A 7,796-nucleotide genomic window follows, 5' to 3' on the forward strand; every position below is an offset into this window, starting at 1 on the left:
TTTTTGAAGCTTTATACATCTGGCCCAGTGTGTGCACATTCGCCCATGCGAATGTATATGGGAAGGCGTTTGTAGTGGAATTTGCATATAGTCACAGACAGACCTCAATTACAGGAAGTTCCGTTACATGTGCTTTTGTGTGTGATTCATGCACATACTACACAACCAGCAGGAATGAGGGGCGGATTTATTAAGCTCGGTGAAGTGATAAAGTGTCTGGTTTTTATCACTGGCCAATCAGCTCCTACCTGTCATTTTTAAACCAAGCATGTAACTTCACAGTTAGGAGCTGATTGGCTGGTGATAAAGTACCAGCCGCATTATCACTTCACCGAGCTTAATAAATCTGCCCCTCAGTTTGCTACATTTAAGAAGATATTTTTAACACATCAAATAATTTCTGGATAAGGGCTTGGGAAATTACTATTTGAATCTTAAATTAAATTAATACATACAAATTGGAGACAAATTGGGGCAAAATAGCATGATTCATCTTCACTTTGCTAATTTTTAAATTTACATCTAGTGGTTGCATTGGAGCAAAATAAAAATTGGGACCTGGTTTGCTGGGAGACTACTTATTGGTTGCCTGCTCTTCATATGGCAGGGAGCTCCATACTGCCATGCCCTGGTATGTTAAGTATTGCTTTGTCTGTGGAACTTCAGCTGTGTTTGGTCTGGTTCTGAACTCTGCATTGGACTATGACTATTGTCCAGATTGCTGCCTGTCCCGACCTCTATCTTGGACAGTCACTACTCTGAGTTACTGCTCAATGCATTTAACTATGCTTTGATTTAGAAGTATGCTTATTCTGCACTGATCAAATCTAAAGGCCCATCGACATGGGTGATTTTTGCCTTATTTTCATGCGATCTGTCAAGATCGCTTAGAAATTAAGCAGACAACGCCCCGTGTGTACAGCCCAAAGTGACGCCGATGTGCGGTTCTGACTAGATTTTGATTACATGTACTGTAACCAAGTGTAGGGTAAGTTTACTAAGATGGGAGTTATACTGAAGATGGGATGTTGCCCATAGCAACCAATCAGATTCTACTTCTTATTTATTTAGCACCGTCAGAAGATAATAGTTATAATCTGATTGGCTGCTATAGGCAACATCTCAGCTTCAATTGAACTCCCATCTTATTAAATAAACTCTTTGGTATCTGGAATTATTGATAAGGCCCATACACACCAAGTTTGAGTGACTTTCAGCTTATAGCCACCCAGATACGGCCCGGCAATGAGCGGTGATGCGCGCTCCCGCATCATCGCTGGGAAAATCGCTCATATGTGGCTTTGTGAACGGCTTTGTATATCACTCTGACTCTGCTCAAAATGGTTTCCCTAGAGGCAGGTAGAGAGCAAAACTGTATAATAGCAATCTTTAGTCAGCATTATATACATATCCTTAAAAAAACATTGCTCATTGTTATTTAGCTTATCTTTAGAGCTCCTACAATTAAAAAAAAAATAAACATAAAAGTTAAGTCAAAATGATGTAAACAAGAGCATTAAGTGATAGATTTGTGGTAGGGGAAAAGGATTGTGCTCTGTAAATTAGATCATGTGGGAGCCCTCCTTATACTTATATTACACAATGCCGTCTTGCCAACCAGATACTGTACCTTCTTCCAGGACTTTCAGAGGGACTGTGAAAGGAACGCCTATAAGCGTGGACTTGTACTGCTACATCTGAGAGGATGCCAGCGTGACATTAAAATGACTTACAACCAAATGTTAATGAGCCCCAAAGCAGTTAGCAAGATCTACATGTTAATAAATAGACACTCATACTTTTCAGGGCTTGCTCATGCATTGTGTATTACAAGCATAGTTGCCTACTCTCCTGCATTCTGCAGGAGACTCCATGAAATAGCAGCAATCTCCCTCTCTCCCTGATAAGTCTAGCAATCTCCCTCATTTCATCTAGCCCACATTATGTAGCTGTTACATTTTTGTGAAAAAAAAGTAATGAGAGATACATACACATAGTTGCATTTAATCATCAGCACCGTTTCCCAGCATTGGTGATAAAACACAATGATCGCTATGGCTACATGCGTGTCTTATGGCCAGCTATATGGAACCATGTGTAAAACACAATAGATGAACAATCCCTGACACGTATCAGTGACTTTTCTTTAACAAGTATAGTAGCACTTACTAACTGTTTTGGGGCTCATCTACTGTACATTTGGATATATCATTCTAACATTCCTCTCAGATGTAGCAGTACACACCCACGCTTCTAGGTGCCACGTTCACAATCTCTTTTCACAATCTCTCCATATATGGAATTAGACACGCCTTTTGGGTGGAGCATGACACGCCTCCTCAATGGCACGGAGATTATAGTTGGTAGCAGAATTTTGCACAGCGCCCCATTGAGGGGGCGTGTCATGCTCCACTTAAAGGGTGTGCCTAGTTCCATATATGGAGAGATTGTGAAAAGAGATTGTGAACGTGGCACCTAGAAGCATGGGTGTGTACTGCTACATCTGAGAGGAATCTTTTAAAATTACTAATATCCAAATGTAGATGATCCCAAAGCAGTTAGTAAGAGCTACTATACTTGGTAAAGCGCTGGGAAATGGTGCTGATGAGTCAATGTAAATGTATCTATCTCTCATTCCCTTTTCCCCTAAAAATGTAACAAATGTAACAGTGTAATTTGGGCTAGGTGAAATTAGTGAGACTGCTAGACTAACGAGGGAGAGAGGGAGATTGCTGCTATTTCAGGGAGTCTCCTGCAGAATGCAACAGGATAGGCAACTATTCCCCATTGTGCTTTATAACCAATGCCGGTAAATACCAACGATGATTCCATTTGAATTTGTATATCTCTAATTTTCTTTCCCCCCCCCAAAAAAATATAACAGCTGCATAATGGGAGTAAGGTGCAATGAGGGAGATTATGTGCAATGAGGGAAATTGCTAGACCCTTCCTGGAGTCTGCTATTTCATGGCAGTCTCCCTGACAATCAGTGAGAGATGGCGAGTATGTCTATAGGATAAAAAGACCCCTGTCAGTGTTGAAAATTGGTTATTCCATGCTATTTAAAAGCTAGCAGAAATGATGGCTTCTGCTACGTACTTTCACTTTGAGCTGTGACAGATTTTATTTTCACTTTAAGCTGTGAGTTTTTAGCCCACAATCTCTCCACCCCACCCCCAATCCCTATCTGCTCCTACCTCCAATCTCTGTCTTCACAGTTCCCTCTCTCCATATCCAGCCAAGTAAATCTATGGTTTACATTTACAGTATGTTCATGTGGATTTGTCATTGCAGTAGCAATGCTGGCATCATGTTTATCTGCATACTTGATTGCTGTTGATAAACACCCCGAAAAGGGCTTTCACATGCCTGCGTTCTTTCCGGCACTTCACGTTATCTCCCAGAAATGGTCCCTTTGTGTCACTCACTCTACATTTGAATTGTCAATGCGATTCACATCGCAAAGGTACCTTGTCCAAGACTTCTCTTGCGCTGCCCCCCTGCACTGGAACAACCTCCCGCCACCCATCAGGCTTTCTGATTCCCTTACCTCCTTCAAGCGCTCCCTCAAAACCCACTTCTTCCAACTAGCCTATCTCTCCTCCTCATAACATCTTTCGCTCCTCCTATCCTGCCTCCCCTACCCCTCCATCTGTTCCCATCCGTTCCTACTTATTCTATTGTCTTTCGTTCGTCCATCCACCTCCTTTTAGTATGTTAACTCTTATGAGTAGGGCCTCCTTCCTCACGTACTCACCCTACCTCTTCACCTCACCAGTGCTCCTGGCCTGTTCTTTGATTCCTCTACTTCATCTTCAGTCTCCTCGACAATTTCGACACCTACTTCAGAACTGATGCTGATTTTAGTTCTACCAGCTATACCCCTATTTATGCTGTATTTTATCAACACACCCTGTATGTTACCTTGTAATTTGTCTTTTTGTTTGCTAAGTAGGGCGCTGCGGACACTTTGTGGTGCCTTATAAATAAACAAACTACTACTACTTGTTGCTTGCCCAGTACAATCATGGTGCATAAGCAGTCTGATTATAAATAGGCCCTCTTGTGTGCCCATACAACTGCAATATTAACAGCTGCAAACAGATCATTCCCAACCAGAGGCGGATTAAGCACAGGGTGACAGGGGCGGTCGCCCTGGGGCCCCCATGCATAAGGGGCCCCCACACTGGCACTGCTTTTGGTGTGGGGCTCCTGTCGCCCAATACTCGGGCAGCGCAGGCCGGCGGGCGGGCGTCACAGCGCAGGCGGGCAGGCGGTCCTTGCAGTGGGCTTGGCAGTCAGCAATGGGTTCCCTGCCGCAGATGGGAAGTCAGTGTCGGGGTCCCTGCGGCGGATGGGAACTAGTAGCCAGTACCGCTACTAGTTCCCATCTGCTGCAGGGACCCAGCCGCTGACTTCTCATATGCTGCAGGGACCCCAGCACTGACTGCCCAGACCACTGCAGGGACCCCCTGCCTGCCTGCGCTGCCCAGGTACCAGCCTCTTTTCAGAGCAGGGGCTAAATATAATTGGATCACAAAACCCGTCTTGATGCATGCCTCCTCCAACAAATATGAAGATAGGACTCCAGGTCATAAAACGTGAAGTGATATCATCGCTAAGGACAATGCTTACTGCAATAGCTGTCCTTTGTGATTTTCTACATACTGTATATGCAGCATTAATTAATAATAATTAACACTGATATGACATGCATGTGGTGAGTGATGGGATGCATTGCATGCAAATTGTGATAAATTGCCTTAGCGCAAATTGAAAAAGTTGCCTTAGCGCAACGAAACGCGTCAGGATGAACCACTTATCTTTGGACTCTGGACACTACCAACTATATCCCCTTGAACCAGCTCTACCTCTCTTTTTTCCCCCACAGGCCCACTTATCATCTTCCGGCACCCTAATACTGAACTTACAAATTGGGAAACCACCACCTGCTTATTTATTGGAGCCAATCCGAGAAGTGAGGTATTACCATCTTTGCCCACCAGTGGATTCGCAAAGCAAGGTATACGGATACCCATTACACCAGTTTATTCTGGACCCCATATTGGATTACAAAAAAACAACGAGAGGAGAGCATATTCCAGGAACAAGCGGGACTTACATAAGTATACTTAATTGTCCTTCCACTTCCCATTACCCTATTAAGTGGCTCTATGTATGTCAATGTGTTTACATTTGTTCATCAAGTGCATTACTTTTTATCATAGTCTGTGTATTTTTAACAAATGAAAATCACATCTCTCTATATGAGATCAATTAAATTAATTTATATGTCTTTATGTGATACGCAACTGATCATTTTTATTTATTTTTCAATACTTTATTATTATACCGTAGTGCGCTCCACAATTTTCCCAATTGTGATAATTTTTGCTGCATTTTGCTTACAGTATGTACAAGTCCCTGGAAAGGCCCAGTCTGTATGTAGAATTGTGCTTATCGGAAAGCTATTCTGAAAATAGCTGTCCATTGCAATTATAGAACTTCAGAGTATATGACCAGAGAGTCCTTATTCCCAAGCAAAGCCATTTGCATCACTGGGAGGGATAATATTGAATCTTTCATGCGCAATGCAAAAAGAAGCCCATAGGTTTTCTAGGCAATGAATATGCTCATACCATCTCCCACGTAATAAACCCAGAAGTCCATATACCGAAAAAACTTTTATTGGAAGAGCTGTCCTTTGTCGTTTTCTCCTCTTCGGGCAGGGAAGTAGTGGCTACCAGGGCTGCCATTACAAATAATGGGGCCCGGGACTGACAATATAGGCAGGGCCCCCTCCTCCTCCCTGAGGTTTTACAATATAAATATTTTATTTACCTTTTCGGGGTGCGGAAAAGCACTGATATGGATGATGGTCCCCAGGCACTGGCAGGGCAGACTGCCTCACTTGACTCCTCACTTGACTCCTCACTGACCCTCCCTCGTGACTGCAGCTGCGCCAGCTCCTCATCCACCGTCTGGTGTGCAGCGTGATGTCATCATTTCACATTGCGGCGGCTTCCTCTGTGAGGGTTCCTGGCTGTCCTGATGCCCACTGCATTGCCTGTTTAACCATCCCGGGTGGGCAGCGTGCGCTGTTGAATCACTAATGTAGAATATGGTGGTTGGATTGGAGCTGGGCTCGGGTCACTCGACAAGGGGGCTGCTGTGCTGTGGGCTGCAGATGAACTGTGGCCCGACACTGTGAGGGAGGAAGGTGTCCGCCGACCAGAGGGTAGGACCCGGTGGCGGTCGGCAGGTGTGTTGTGAAGGCAGGGGGTGCTGTGGGAATAGAAAGCCTGGGCTGGGCCCTACCCTCTTTCAGAGCATCTGGGCCCCGGACAGTTGTCTCCATAGCACCCCCCTGGTGGCTATCCCCCTGCCAAATGTAGTAGGTTCCCCCGCTGCTGTGTATTGACCCAATCTGCTGTCTCTCCTGCTCAGGACATCTCCATTGCCTGCACATTGTACTATTGTTCATGCATTGGTCACAGAGATGCAACTTTTAAAAACTCACAATGGTTCCGTTTTACACTGTGTATAAGCAGTATAGTTAGTAAATAATCGTCACTGTTTTACTTTTGATGTCATATCTTGGATTGGCTTTGGTGGCAGATTTTTCCCATATCAGTTAGATAGCAATCTACTGGTTAAACATGACACATTTCCTTTGAATTAAGCTACATTTAATAGTCAATGTTAAAAAATAGAAGACACTTGTCTCACTGTACACATTGGAGGTAATCTATCCAATGCTCTAAGCCAGTGGTTCCCAATCTGGGGTACTTGTACCCCTGGGGCTACACTGCAGACTGTTTGGGGGTTCTTGAAATAATATTGGTAATGGCGGAAAAAGAGGAAAAAGTCTCCCGATGGCAGAAGAATTAACCTGTGTCATGGAGATGAACCATGTTGCGTCACATCCAGTTCCTTCTGCAGCATCATCAGCTTCTCCTCCACAGTACACAGCCAGAGGACAGAGGTACCTGATTCCTGACCGCAAACGACTCCTCCACTACTCCTTAATATAAGGACACGTATACCGCTAACTTCCTATCCACTTGTACTGTAAGTACTGTGGATATTTCAAATTAAGAGGAGGGGGTTGTGATGTTAGTGTAATAGAATGCTTAATATTTGTAGTCACTCCCTTACTAATATGTGTAAGCCTGAATCTTCAATGATGGTTCCTAGGACCAGGGAATGCTGGGAAGTGGGTGGTCCTGAGGCAGTGTGTCTGGAGTTGGAGGGAATAAAACAGCACAGCAGTGAACTCACAAGTCTATGTGTCCTTATGACTGAATTTACAAACATATGAACAAAACAGGGGTACTCATTAATGAAAAACATTGGGTACCGGAAAGAAGCACTGCTCTAAGCTCTCACAACAATGTATAGAAATAGGAAATTGGACAATTTGGACAATTCTTTAAATACTGCAGCACTGTTGTGGTTAACTTTAATAGGAGTTGAATCCATGGCAGCATTCGCAATAAAAAAGGCTGATTTTTAGGTTTCTTTTATTATTCTTGTGATTGTTCTGAAGGAAATATGATACGAGGTGGCAGTTCTTCTTGCTAACAGTTTCTAATGAGTCTGTAATGTGCCTATTTTCATTTGCCTGTTTTAGTCTAGAATGACTAATTCTTAAGTTCCAGCACCAGGTTATATGTATAATCTTTGGGAAGAAAGTTGTCTTAGCACATACACAATTATTCTCTATTTTGCACAATGTCACATTAAATTGTATTATGTAAGTATATGTCAAAGTCTGTAATAACAATGTGGGAGTT

The sequence above is a fragment of the Crinia signifera genome, chromosome 2 (genome assembly GCF_055691185.1).
Source record: "Crinia signifera chromosome 2, ASM5569118v1, whole genome shotgun sequence".
Classification (NCBI taxonomy): Eukaryota; Metazoa; Chordata; class Amphibia; order Anura; family Myobatrachidae; genus Crinia; species Crinia signifera.